Below are 15,408 nucleotides of genomic sequence, written 5' to 3'. Positions count from 1 at the left end.
TGTGTCCTAAGAGCAGATTTCTCACTGGAAACAATGCAAGCAAGAGGAGAGTGCAGCAACATTATGAAAGTATTGAATGAAAAACATCCATCATCCTAGAAGTTAAAATCCAATGAAAATAACTTTCCAAAACAAAGGTGAACTACAGACCTCAAAATACATGTGATAATTTTTTTTTTTACATGTGATAATTAACTCAAAATGGATCACAGACCTAAATGTAGAACCGAAAACTGAAAACTTCTAAAGTAAAATAGGAAATATCTTTGTGACACTGAGGCAAAGATACATTATTAGATTTGTGCAAGTAATTGCAGTTTTTCCCATGGAAAGTAATGGCCAAAACCACAACTACTTTTGCACTAACCTAATAGCTATGACACAAAAAGCACGATCTATCAAAAATGATTAAATTAATATTATATACCCCCAAATTAAGAACTTCTCTTCAAAGGACATCATGAAAAGAATGATAAAACAAGCATCAGCATGGAGTAAAATATTTGCAAGCTGCATTTCTGATAAAATGGCTTGGATCTAGAATACATAAAGAATTCACAAAATGTGATAATAAAAAAGCTTACTATGTGAGGTTATAAATATGCTAATATGCTTGACTGAAGTAATCATTTCACTATGTAAATATATATGAAAACATTAGGTTTTACATCCTAACTGTAGAAAATATTTAAAAGGAAATAAAACAGTTGAAAAACTTTTAAAAACAATTTTTTTAAATGGGCAAAAAATGTGAATAAATGCTTCACCAAAGAAGATCTACAGAAGTCAATAAAGCATATGAAAAGATGCTCAGTAAGTCAACAAGCATATGGGAAGTATTTAATATTATTAGACATTATAGAACTGCAAACTAAAACCACAGTGTGATACTACTAAGCCTTTTAAAATGGTTAAAATGAAAAAGACTGGACCAGTCTTTCGGCTAGGATGGGAAGTGAATAGAATTCTCATCTACTGCTGTTGAGAATGTAAAATGGTATAAGCATTTTGGAAAATAGTTTAGCAGTTTCTTTTTCCCTTTTTTTTTTTTTTTTTTTTTGAGATGAAGTCTCGCTCTTGTTCCCCAGGCTGAAGTGTAATGGAATGATCTCAGCTCACTGCAACCTACACCACCCGGGCTCCAGCGATTCTCCTGCCTCAGCCTCCCAAGTAGCTGGGATTGCAGGCGCCTGCCACCACACCCAGCTAATTTTTGTATTTTTATTAGAGACAGGGTTTCACCATGTTGGCCAGGCTGGTCTCAAACTCCTGACCTCAGATGATCCACCCACCTCGGCCTCCCAAAGTTCTGGGATTACAGGTGTGAGCCACCATGCCTGACCAGCAGTTTCCTAAAAAGTTAAATACACAGCTATATGACAAAACTAGCCCATTTCTAGGTATTACTATTTACCCAATAGAAATAGCAACATAGGTCCACACAAACACTTATAACATGAATGCTCAACAGCATCCTGATGAGTAACAGCCAAAACCTGGAAACGGCCTAAATTTCCATTAACAGTGAAATGATAAATAATATTTCATGCAATGGCATTTTACTTCAGCAATAACAATAAATGCTTTATTGATTAATGCAAAAATGTGAATGACTTGAAATAATCTGAGTTTAAAATGTGATATTATATGGCAAAAGGGATTTTTTTCCAACATCATTAAGGTTACTAATCAGTTGATCTGACTTAATCAAAAGGGAGATTATCCTTGTAGACCTAACTTAATCTCATGAGCCCTTTAGATCTGGGTCTAGCAGTCAGAGACAGAGAAAATCAGGGTTTTCAAATACAAGAAGGTTTTGACACACCCGACTTTGTACACAGAGTGAACCACTTGGTAAGAATCACAGGCAGCCTCCAGAAGCGGAGAGAGGCACCTCAGCTAACAGCCAGCAAGGAAACAGGGCCTTCAGTCTAATAACTGCAAAGAATTGGATTTGCCTAGCAACCTGAATGAGCTTGAAGAAAGACTCTCAGCTCTAGATAAGGTGACAGTCCTAGCCAACACCTTGATTCGTTTTATGAGACCCAGAGCAGAGAATCCAGTCAACCCATATCCAGACTTCTCATCTACAAAACTATGAGCTCATAGTTGTTGTTTTAAGCTGCTAAGTTTGCAGTAACTTATTTTGCACTAATGAAAACTAATACACATGGTAAAACTATGGTAAAAGAAATATTGTAAAAGTATCAATACCTACCCAGCAGCAGTCTATAGAATGGAAGAAAGTGAAAAGTAGTGGATGCTGTAGAAGTCTCACTAGTTTTGACACTCACCATGCCAGTACATGACCATAGCAGTGAGAAAAAGAAAAGCAGTTCCTGATAGCTGGGAGCTTGACTGGTACTATCCAATAAGACACAGTGTCCTTCTGTTGATCACAACAGTTTCACAGAACACCAATAGCGGACAAGTCCACTCCATGACAATGACGGATCAAAATAAACACAAGACCACTTGGTGATCATGTATGAACTCAGACAAAAACAAGAACATTGTCTAAACTCCCAAAATGAACAAACATCTCTCTATCTGGGCTAATACAAGTAAGAATTACTTCCTTACCAATTACAGTTGTAGCTTCCTTTTGTTCTTCTCTCCTTCAAGCTAAGAATTCTAGGCCGGGAATGAGGGCTCAAGCCTGTAATCCCAGCACTTTGGGAGGACAACGTGGGCAGATCACGAGGTCAGGAGTTTGAGACCAGCCTGACCAACGTGGTGAAACCCCCATCTCTACTAAAAATACAAATTAGCCAGTCGTGGTGGCACATGCCTGTAATCCCAGTTACTCAGGAGGCTGAGGCAGGAAAATCACTTGAACCCGGGAAGCAGAGGTTGTAGTGAGCCGAGATCACGCCACTGCACTCCAGTCTGAGGAACAGAGCGAGACTCGGTCTAAAAAAAAAAAAAAAAGAAGAAAGAATTCTACAGATATCCAGCCATAGGATGATCTATGTTTCCAGGCAACAGAAAATCCCAGAGCAAATCCCCACTTCCTAGAACCTCTTCCTTGTTACCTGACATGAGAACAAATCCTGTAAATTCGTTCTAATACTTGCTTACTGAGATGCCCCACAGTTCCCCCACAGCATGCACTCTCATTCACTGCAATGAGTCAATCAACAGAGAGTTCTTCAACCACAGGAGGGCCCCTGGTATCCTACTGACCCCCTGCCTGGGTGCTTTCTCCTAGATTTGCTTGCTGGAATGGGGAAGGGTAGAAATAAACTGTTGGGGAGTTAACAGACTTACAAAAAGTCCTCACTCAATGGGAGGAGATGGAGAATAATATCCAAGCTTCCACACCCCTTAAAGGAGATAACTCAGAGGTCCCCAGTGGAACAGGGCCTCAAAATGTATGGATGGGCTTCAATCAACTTGTGCAGGCCAGGTCTTCATAAAGGCTGAACATGCAAGCCTCCATAACAACGGTTTCAGCACTGACCAAGTGATGAAGTTAAATATTAAAAGCTGAGACAGCCAGTGCCCTTACACAAAGGCTAGAATGTAATGAAAGCCCATCAAGAGTTCTGCCTAGGCGTGTTCTGGGCCTTGAAGCGTGAGGAGATAACGGAGGAATTCTTAACGGGACCCATTTAAGATTAAACAAGTTTTACTGAGGGTCTGAAGAAACTCCCCAGGCCTCCACAAACAAGTTTATTTGGGGCCTGAAGAAACTCCCCAAACCTCCATGATTTGGCAGGAGACAAGATAAGGGAATCATCTCAGCATCTGGACCCATTTAGATTAAGTAAATGTACTGAGGCTCCAGAGGAAGGTCTTCAGGACTCAGATCTTAGTTATAGATTTGAAGAAGTTAATCACTTATCACTTTAGATGAATGTACACTTACATGTAGACATATAGCTTAGAAGGTATATAAGCTCTGGAAAACTGTATAATTTTGAGTTGGTCTGGCGATATCTTACAGGCCTTCTCCCAGTACCTGGTTACAGAAATAAACCCCCTCTTGCCCAGTTCATCTGCATCCTGAAGGAAGCACTAAACATGGAAAGGAATAACTGTTACCAGTCACTGCAAAAACATGCCAAATTGTAAAGACCATTGACGCTAGGAAGAAAATGCATCAACTAACAGGCAAAATAACCAGCTAAAATCATAATGAGAGGATCAAATTAACACATAACAATATTAACCTTAAATGTAAATGGGCTAAATGCCCCAATTAAAAGACACAGACTGGCAAATTGGATAAAGAGTCAAGACCCATCAGTGTGCTATATTCAGGAGACCCAACTCACGTGTAGAGACACACATAGGCTCAAAATAAAGCGATGGAGGAAGATCTACCAAGTGAATGGAAAGCAAAAGAAAACCAGGGATTGCAAATCTAGACTCTGATAAAATAGACTTTAAACCAACAAATATCAAAAGAGACAAAGAAAGACATTACATAATGGTAAAGGGATCAATTCAACAAGAAAAGCTAACTATCCCAAACATATATGCACCCAATACAGGAGCACCCAGATTCATAAAGCAAGTCCTGAGAGACCTAAAAAGAAACTTAGATTCCCACACAATAATAGTGGAAGATTTTAACACCCCACTGTCAACATTAGACAGATCAATGAGACAGAAGGTTAACAAGGATACCCAAGACTTGAACTCAGCTCTGCACCAAGCAGACCTAATAGACACCTACAGAACTCTCCACCCCAAATCAACAGAATGTATATTCTTCTCAGCACCACATCGCACTTATTCCAAAATTGACCACATTGTTGGAAGTAAAGCACTCCTCAGCAAATGTAAAAGAACATAAATCACAATCAACTGTCTCTCAGACCACAGTGCAATCAAATTAGAACTTAGGATTAAGAAACTCACTCAAAACTGCACAACAGCATGGAAATTGAACAACCTGCTCCTGAATGACTACTGGGTAAATAACGAAAAGAAGGCAGAAATAAAGATGTTATTTGAAACCAATGAGAACAGACACAACGTACCAGAATCTCTGGGACACAATTAAAGCAGTGTGTAGAGGGAAATTTATAGCACTAAATGCCCACAAGAGAAAGCAGGAAACATCTAAAATCGACACCCTAACATCGCAATTAAAAGAACTAGAGAAGCAAGAGCAAACAAATTCAAAAGCTAGCAGAAGGCAAGAAATAACTAAGATCAGAGCAGAACTGAAGGAGATAGAGACACAAAAACCCCTTCAAAAAATCAAGGATTTTTTGAAAATCCAGGAGCTGGTATTTTGAAAAGATCAACAAAACTGATAGACCACTAGCAAGACTAATACAGAAGAAAAGAGAGAAGAAGCAAATAGATGCAATAAAAAATGGTAAAGGGGATATCACCACCGATCCCACAGAAATACAAACTACCATCAGAGAATACTATAAACACCTCTATGCAAATATACTACAAAATCTAGAAGAAATGGATAAATTCCTGGACACATACACCCTCCCAAGACTAAACCAGGAAGAAATTGAATCTCTGAATAGACCAAGAGCAGGCTCTGAAATTGAGGCAATAATTAATAGCCTACCAACCAAAAAAATTCCAGGACCAGATGGATTCACACCCGAATTCTACCAGAGGTACAAAGAGAAGCTGGTACCATCCCTTCCGAAACTATTCCATTCAATAGAAAAAGAGGGAATCCTCCCTAACTCATTTTATGAGGCCAGCATCATCCTGATACCACAGCCTGGCAGAGACATGACAAAAAAAAAAGAGAATTTTGGACTAATAACCCTGATGAACATAAACGCGAAAATCCTCAGTAAAACACTGGCAAACCAAATCCAGCAGCACATCAAAAAGTTTATCCACCACGATCAAGTTAGATTCATCCCTGGGATGCAAGACTGGTTCAACATACACAAATCAATAAACGTAATACATCACATAAACAGAACCAAAGACAAAAACCATATGATTATCTCAATAGATGCAGAAAAGGCCTTTGACAAAATTCAGCAGCCCTTCATGCTAAAAACTCTCAATAAACTAGGTATTGATGGAACGTATCTCAAAATAATAAGAGCTATTTATGACAAACCCACAGCCAGTATCATACTGAATGGGCAAAAACTAGAAGTATTCCCTTTGAAAAATGGCACAAGACCAGGATGCCCTCTCTCACCACTCCTATTCAACATAGTGTTGGAAGTTCTGGACAGGGCAATCAGACAAGAGAAAGAAATAAAGGGTATTCAATTAGGAAAAGAGGAAGTCAAATTGTCCCTCTTTGCAGATGATATGATTGTACATTTAGAAAACCCAATCATCTCAGCCCAAAATCTCCTTAAGCTGATAAGCAACTTCACCAAAGTCTCAGGATACAAAACCAAGGGCAAAAATCACAAGCATTCTTATACACCAATAACAGACTAATAGAGAGCCAAATCATGAGTGAACTCCTATTCACGAATACCTAGGAATCCAACTTACAAGGGATATGAAGGACCTCTTCAAGGAGAACTACAAACCACTGCTCAAGGAAATAAAAGAGGACACAAACAAATGGAAGAACATTCCATGCTCATGGATAGGAAGAATCAATATCGTGAAAATGGCCATACTGCCCAAGGTAATTTATAGATTCAATGCCATCCCCATCAAGCTACCAATGACTTTCTTCACAGAATTGGAAAAAACTACTTTCAAGTTCATATGGAACCAAAAAAGAGCCCGCATTGTCAAGACAATCCTAAGCAAAAAGAACAAAGCTGGAGGCATCATGCTACCTGACTTCAAACTATATGACAAGGCTACCACAACCAAAACAGCATGGTACTGGTACCAAAACAGAGATACAGACCAATGGAACAGAACAGAGGCCTCAGAAATAACACCACACATCTACAACCATCTGATCTTTGACAAACCTGACAAAAACAAGCAATGGGGAAAGGATTCCCTATTTAATAAATGGTGCTGGGAAAATTGGCTAGCCATATGTAGAAAGCTGAAACTGGATCTCTTCCTTACACCTCACACAAAAATTAATTCAAGATACATTAAAGACTTAAATGTTAGACATAAAACCATAAAAATTCTAGAAGAAAATCTAGGCAATATCGTTCAGGACATAGGTATGCGCATGGACTTCATGACTAAAACACCAAAAGCAATGGCAACAAAAGCCAAAATAGACAAATGGGATATAATTAAACTAAAGAGCTTCTGCACAGCAAAAAAAACTACCACATCACAGTGAACAGGCAACCTACAGAATGGGAGAAATTTTTTGCAATCTACCCATCTGACAAAGGGCTAATATCCAGAACCTACAACGAACTCAAACAACTTTAGAAGAAAAAATCAAACAACTCCATCAAAAAGTGGGCAAAGGATATGAACAGACACTTTTCAAAAGAAGACACTCATGCAGCCAACAGACACATGAAAAAATGCTCATCATCACTTGCCATCAGAGAAATGCAAATCAAAACCACAATGAGATACCATCTCACGCCAGTTAAAATGGCGATCATTAAAAAGTCAGGAAACAACAGGTGATGGAGAGGATGTGGAGAAACAGGAACACTTTTACACTGTTGGTGGGAGTATAAATTAGTTCAACCATTGTGGAAGACAGTGTGGTGATTCCTCAAGGATCTAGAACTAGAAATACCATTTGAGTCAGCCATCCCATTACTGAGTAGATACCCAAATGATTATAAATCATGCTACTATAAAGACACATGCACACATATGTTTACTGCATCACTATTCACAATAACAAAGACTTGAAACCAACCCAAATGTCCATCAATGACAGACTGGATTAAGAAAATGTGGCACATGTACACCATAGAATACTATGCAGCCATAATAAAGGATGAGTTCATGTCCTTTGTAGGGACATGGATGAAGCTGGAAACCATCATTCTCAGCAAACTATTGCAAGGACAGAAAACTAAACACCACATGTTCTCCCTCATAGGTGGGAATTGAACAATGAGAACACTTGGACACAGGGAGGGGAACATCACACACTGGGGCCTGTCGTGGGGTGGGGGGATGGGGGAGGGATAGCATTAGGAGAAATATCTAATGTAAATGACGAGTTAATGGGTGCAGCAAACCAACATGGTACGTGTATACTTATGTAACAAACCTGCGTATTGTGCACATGTACCCTAGAACTTAAAGTATAATAAAAAAAAAAGGAGATTATCCTGGATTATCTGAGGGAGCCCAGTCTAATCACAAGGATCTTTAAAATGTATAAGAGGAGGTGAAAAAGTCAGTACACACTGAAGCCATGTGAGAAAGACTCAAACGGCTTTGCTGGCTTTGAAAATGGAAAGGGACAACAAGCCAAGGAATGGGGACAACCTCTGGAAGATGGAGAAGGCAAGAATATGAACTCTCCCCTAGAGCCCTTAGAAAGTGATATAGGAGTTAAGGTATCACTTAGGCAGATAGTAACGGTATGGGAGTCCTCGGTAAGGCTTTTCTTTTTCATGAAAAGCAGCCCCAAATCATTTTCTAACAAAAAGCAGCCTGTAAAGTTGAGCCATAGACAGAATAGACAAGCAAGCTGGGAGCTTCCATGGGTGAATGCCGTCAGGAACTAGGGACTAGTGACATGTTCAAGATGGCATCTCCATCTACCCTTCTCTGCCAGCCATGTGTACAGTAAGAAGCAGACAAGATGGCACTGGCCAAGGGGAGAGTTCATTTGCATAGTAAGATTAGGGTGGGGCAACCAGCCTTCCTCTTGTGCTATGTAAACATCATACCTGATTAAACCAATCTGTGAGCCCTACATACATCAGACACCACCTCCTCAAGCCGGACTATAAAATCTGGCACATTCACTGCCAGTTCGTCCTTTCTGCTCAGAAGAACCCTCTCTATAGATAGAGAGCTGTTTTTTTCTCTTTTCTTCTGCCTACTAAGCCTCCATCACTAAACTCTTTGTGAGGGTCTGTGTCCTAAATTTTCCTGGTGTGAGACTACAAACCCCAGGTATATATCCCAGACAACTTAGCTGCTTCAAGAGGAATGCAGCACTGTTGACCATTTGATTGCATCCCAGTGAGGCTCATTATGTTTGTGTGTAATGTATGTATGTATGTATTTAGTAGAGATGGGGTCTCTCTATGTTACTCAGGCTGGTGTCAAACTCTTGTCCTCAAGCTATCCTCCCACCTCAGCCTCCCAAAGCTCTAGGATTATAGGCATGAGCCCCTGTACCCAGCTAAGACCCACTTTGAAATTCTGTCCTATAGAATTGTAAAATAAAAAAACTGTGCTGTTTTCAAACTACTAAGCTTGCAGTAATTTGTTATAGCAGCAATAGAAAGCTAATACAGTTACTTATATGCACAAGATGGACCAAAGTGTGCTAATACAAGTTAAACATCCTTAATCTGAAAATCTGAAATCTGAATTGCTCCAAAATCCAAAACTTTTGAGCACTGACATAATATCACAAGTGGAAAATTCCACACATAAGTACTTAACACAAACTTTGTTTCATGTACAAAGTTATTAAAAATACCTTCAGGCTATGTGTATAAGGTATTTATAAGGCATAAATGAATTTTGTGTTTAGACTTGGGCCTAAGCCTCACGATATCTTATTATGTATATGCAAATATTTCAAAATTTAAAAAAAATCTAAACTCTGTGAAACACTTCTGGTCCCACACATTTCATATAAGGGATACTCAAACTCTAGAACGGATGGGAAAAAAGAAATAGTGATAACAAATAATGAGACTTTTATTGACAGGAAAAGAAAGGAAAAGAAAGGAGGAAGGAAAATACTGCCTTGTGAAAGAAACCAAGTTCACGCTTAGGATGACTATAGGGTTATATCACTGCATCCAATGTCTAACAAGCAGCCTGAAAAATGAGAATAAAGCATAGGTGAATAGTTAATTACACAGATATAAACGTAGGGGACAAGTCTGTAATCTTAAATTAAATTGATTTCCTAAAGAGGAGTTTACATAAAAGATCAGGAAAACAGACTGAAACATGAACATTTTGAGGACGGGACAAGGAACGGTGAGGTAGGAGAACCAGTCAGTGCAGTAGTACAGAAGTCAAGAAAGAACGAAGTTGCAAAATGCAGCTGGTTCTCAAAAGTTCTAATTGCAGCCATAAAGAACGGGCCTAATAAATGTTTATTTAGGTTGAACAATTAGTGTCATAAACCCTTCAAGACTTCACAGTAGAGGAGTGGAGGAAGTTAAATGCTTATCTTATGTAAAAACAGGCTTTAGCAGTTCCCACCCACTTGCTCCTATGCTCCTACATCCCTGAGTCCCTGCGAGCCATCTTTATTTTTACTCCACACCCATCTGGCCACAGAATTTAGCCTTCTTTAAATTCATCTGAAATCATGCACCTATGCAGGGGAATTAACAAACAATGCAGAGTTACTGAAGCTTTTTAAGAATATGAAGTGGTAGAATTATAAATCACAGCCTCCATAAAACAACTTAAAGACTCCAATTAGATACAGAACCTATAGTCTCCCAAAAGCTCCCTTCTCAGCCACACCACACTGGTGATTCTCTTTATTCTCTCTCTCCTTTGTTCTTTTTTTTTGAGACAGGGTCTCACTCTGTCACCCAGGCTGGAGTGCAGTGGTGTGATCTGGGATCACCGCAACCTCCACCTCCCAAGCTCAAAGGATCCTCCCACCTCAGTCTCCTGAGTAGCTGGGACTACAGGCATGCACCACCATACTCAGCTAATTTTTGTTTTGTTTATTTGTTTGTTTGTTTTCTAGAGGCAGGGTTTTGCCATGTTACCCAGACTGGTCTTGAACTCCTGGACTCAGGAGATCTGCCTGCCTTGACCTTCCAAAGTGCTGGGATTACAGGCAATGTGAGCCACTGCACTCAGCCTGGATTTTCTCTAGCACTTTAAACTCCATCACCTTCCAAATGGTGAACAAGAATTAAAGTGCTCTAAAATTCCATTGTCCCGAGTGGTAGATAGTAGTCATATGTGCTACTGAGCACTTGAAATGTGGCTGGACCAAACCAAAATGTGCTGGAAGTGTGAAATACACACTGGATTTCCAAGATTTTGTATAAAAAAAGGATGTTAAGGTATCTCATTAACAACTTTTTATATTGATTGCATGTTGAAATGATAATATTTTGGTTATACTGAGTTAAATAAATATATTATTAAATTAATTTCACCTTTTTTTTGGGGGGGGGGACAGAGACTCAGTCTGTTGCCCAGGTTGTCTCAGCTCACTGCAACCTCTGCCTTGCTGATTCAAGCCATTCTCCTGCCTCAGCCTCCTGAGCAGCTGGGATTACAGGTGCCCACCACCACACCCTGCTAATTTTTTTTTATTTTTAGTAGAGATGAGGTTTCACCATGTTGGCCAGGCTGGTCTTGAACTCCTGACCTCAAGTGATCCACCTGCCTTGGCCTCCCAAAGCGTTGGGATTAGAGGCGTAAGCCACCATTCCCGGCCTCCTTTCACCTTTTTAATGTAGCTAGCAGAAAATTTAAAGTAGCCGCCATGGCTTATATTATATTCCTATTAGACAGCACTGTTCTGGAAGTAAAAAGAACTTCATGTTAATAAGACTAACCCTCCATGGAATGCAGTTTAAGAATAATCTTCTAAGAGGCTAATCAAGTTACTTCTTACAAAAAGAAAACAAAACACAGAAACTTTGACCCAAAAGGGATTTAAAAGCCAGGTGTTAAACGAGCAAAATATTTCTCCATCTCATTACATATGCCACCTCTTTATGAAGAATTTTGCCCCATGCCAATTATCAGTACTGGGAAAGAAGAGGAGTCAGGGCTGGTGTCCACGTGGCCCAGTTCTGTGAACCTCTATCCATTTAGGAGACAGCAGAGAAAAGCTGATAGCCCTGGAAGTCAAGCAACCTATAGGGGAACTGAATCTATAGTCATAGCCTCATTAGCACAGCCTATAGCTCCCATTGCATCCTGTAGTTAATTCCCTTATCATTAACACAAATCACACTGTAATTACTTGTATAATTAATTATCTCCACCACACAAGGCTGTGAGCTTTGTGAGGGCAGGGATCCATGTCTGTCTTGTCATCCACATATCCACAATACACAGTAGCATGCAGAATAAGTGCTCAATAAGTATTTATTAAATGGATATTTAATGAAAATCAAATAAACTAGTTTTTCTGCTCAGTGCATCTGGAACCATATATCTATCAATGAACTTCCTAGTTTGAAAATGCTATATAACCTATTCCTTATGGAAGAGCTAGAAAAGTGACAACTGATGACTATATATAAATGGATGATTCCAATGATAGTAGATGATATTAATAAGAATATTAATAGCTAACTGTTACTAAGTGTTTGTCAGGTAATAGGTGTTGTGCTAACCATTTAACTATCTTTAAACGTCTTTCACTTACTCATTACCACAATTTACCACGTAGATACTACTGTCATTCCCATTTCACAGATGGGGAGATTGAGACTTAGAGAATTTAAGCAATTTGCACAAAGACACTCAAAGAGCAAGGGGTGGTGCAAGGATTTAAATTTAATCTGACACTAGAACCTGAGGCTTAACTATGTGAGATGATTCTTCACAGACACGTGACTAAGTAACATCAATTGACACGAACGACATTGTTGATCACTCCTTCCTCCTTTAAACACTGTCTTCATCTGGCTTTTAGACTATACATTCCTGGACCCATCCTATGTCAATAGCTGCTTCTTCTAAGTCTCCACTGTTGGTTTCTCTTTCTCTCTTCAGCAAGTCACAAGACTTGATTACCTAGGACATCCTAAAATACATAAAAAACACGTCCCAAAAATTGCCCCTGGGAAATGGAAGGCAGGCATTTAGCCACAGGTGCCCATTCCCCATTGGTGGATCATTGCCTGGGGGTGTTAACTCCACCAAACTTTCCAAGGGCCAGGTGTGTGTGTGCGTCACGAGTGATGGCATCTCAACCCTATCTGAGCACTGTTCCTGAACAGGAGACTTGCTGATGTTCACAAAACAATGTCACTGTTCTATCAGGCCAATTGCCTCCAGTTGACACAATATACGGTAGGAGCAGTGGAATCCCATGGTCATGTGCCATTGTCACACTTCTTTTACCATAAAGTGTATCCTTCAGTTGGAGGCAATACTTCAGAAAATCATGTGTTTGGGCTGGGTGTGGTGGCTCATGCCTGTAATTGCACCATTTTAGGAGGCTGAGGTAGGCAGATCACTTGAGGTCAGGAGTTCACAACCAGCCTGGCCACCATGGTGAAACTGTGTCTCTACCAAAAACACAAAAAAATTAGCCAGGTGTGGTGGTGGGCGCTTGTAATTCCAGCTATTCGGGAGGCCGAGGCAGGAGAATGGCTTGAACCTGGGAGGCAGAGGTTGCAGTGAACTAAGATTGCGCCACTGCACTCGAGCCTGGGCAACAGAGTGAGCCTCTGTGTCAAGGAAGGAAGGAAGGGAGGAAGGAAGGAAGGGAGGGAGGGAGGGAGGGAGGGAGGGAAGGTGGGAGGGGAGAGGAGGGAAGAAGGGGAGAGAGAGAGAGAGAGAAAAGAAAAGAAAAAAGAAAGAGGGAGCGAGAGAGGAAGGCAGGGAGGAAGAAAGAAAGAAAGTCAGTCAATCATGTGCTTGTAACTCTATTAGATAATGGCACTGGCAGAAGCACCGTGAACAAGACCAGTCATATCAAGAGAAGTGTCAGTTCCGTAAGTACAAACCACGACTCTCTCCAAGAAGGAAGGACTTTTGTGTAATCAGTCAGCAACTGTCTGCTCTCCTTATGGAATTTACCATCAATCTTTGCTGCTGATGGGCTAGACATCCAAAGAGGCAGTAGTCATATCAGCTTTAGTAAGAAAGAGCCTTAATTGTTAGGTCATGCACATGTCCTCCCCTTAATATCACTAAGAAAGTCCTTGTTGTCTTCTGACTGCAAAGGAACCCACTTCCAGAGTTCTGAGGAGCTGCATTTTAGACTTTCTTCTTACATCAAATTTCTTAGCTTGGTTTCCCTCAAAACCTGAGACAACTACTTATGTGGGGACAGGTAATTTGGGATGTGATCCTAGTGAGAAACAATGAGAGAATGGAAAGGAGAATATAGACACAATACAAGAATGTGTTATTGAAGTTGCTGTTGTGAGAAACCAGAATTCAATTTCACTGGTACTTTCTGAAAAACACACAGAATGGCCTACAAAACTGATCTTGCTCAAGCGTAAGAAGCAGGAGAATTTATCCATCAGCGACTGTCACCCCTTGGTTGAAGCGCCCCAGATGTGTTGACTTACCAGCACTTCAAAGCTGTGCAGGGCAGGAGCTGAGAGAGCTACTGCTGGAATCTGTGAAGTCCGAAGAACCTCAGGGAAGAAAGCAAAGAGGCCTGGTAAATGTGGGAGAGGAGAAGCTGTCAGGGGGATGAATGTGGAAGATTGCATGAAACTGCACCCCCCACAACCAAGACAGAAATGAGAGGTGATGCTCAGAAGATGTGAGTCAAGACACCAAAGGTTTCTGACACTACAGGATTATTAATTTCTTAAAAATTTAAAACCAATTCATAGGGCCAGGCGCGGTGGCTCACACCTATAATCCTAGCACTTTGGGAGGCCGAGTGGGTGGATCACTTGAGGTCAGGAGTTTGAGACCAGCCTGGCCAACATGGTGAAACCCCATCTCTACTAAAAATACAAAAATTAGCTGGGCATGATGACAGGCGCCTATAATCCCAGCTACTTGGGAGGCTGAGACAGGAGAATGGCTTGAACCCAGAAGGCAGAGGTTGCAGTGAGCCGAGATGCGCCACTGCACTCCAGCCTGAGCGACAGAGTGAGCCTCTGCCTCAATCAATCAATCAATCAATCAGTAAAAAACCAATTCATAGCTGCAAGTCTTTTTTTTTACCACATGGTTATCACAAGAGTAAATGAGAAGTATCGTAAGAGAGTCGATATTTATTAAACACCTACTCTGTAATAAGTACTACTCCAGATAGTCTCTCGTACATTTCACATTTGACATGTAAAAGTATTTCACTGACTTGGTAGTCAGAGAAGAGCCAGGTGACATTTGAGCAGTGACTGGAAAACAATGAGGAAGCAAGCTCTGTGGACATCTGAGAGGGCAGTGTTCCATGCAGAAGGAACACCAGCTACAAAGCACTGATGCTTGCTGTGCTTGGAGACAATTAGAAAAGCTCCGCAGTGTAGCTTGAATGTGACCCCTCAAGAACAAGTTCAGTCTTAAAAGTCAGAATAAGAATTTTGAACTTTAATGTGCTGGTAAGCCACTAAAAGGTTCTGCACAGAGGAGTGGCATATTCAAGTTCTAACGGGATCACTCTAGCTGCTGAAGGCAACTATGTAGAGAAATAAAGGGAATGTAGAAAGCTATGCTCACAGCTACTGCAGT

At 40.4% G+C, this 15,408-nt stretch overlaps 1 long non-coding RNA gene across 1 annotated transcript in view; it reads right to left on the bottom strand.

Moving 5' to 3' along the window:
• LOC117086707 overlaps positions 1–15,408 on the bottom strand; it is a 310,696-nt gene that overhangs the window by 293,940 nt on the left and 1,348 nt on the right. The window contains exon 2 of the long non-coding RNA XR_004438540.1: positions 14,289–14,357. This is a non-coding gene — a long non-coding RNA (uncharacterized LOC117086707). The remainder of the gene's footprint in view (positions 1–14,288; positions 14,358–15,408) is intronic.

The sequence above is a fragment of the Trachypithecus francoisi genome, unplaced genomic scaffold, assembly GCF_009764315.1.
Source record: "Trachypithecus francoisi isolate TF-2019V2 unplaced genomic scaffold, Tfra_2.0 Lachesis_group10, whole genome shotgun sequence".
NCBI lineage: Eukaryota > Metazoa > Chordata > Mammalia > Primates > Cercopithecidae > Trachypithecus > Trachypithecus francoisi.
Note: the sequence above shows the minus strand (reverse complement) of the source record. Positions and strands in the feature narration are given on the sequence as shown.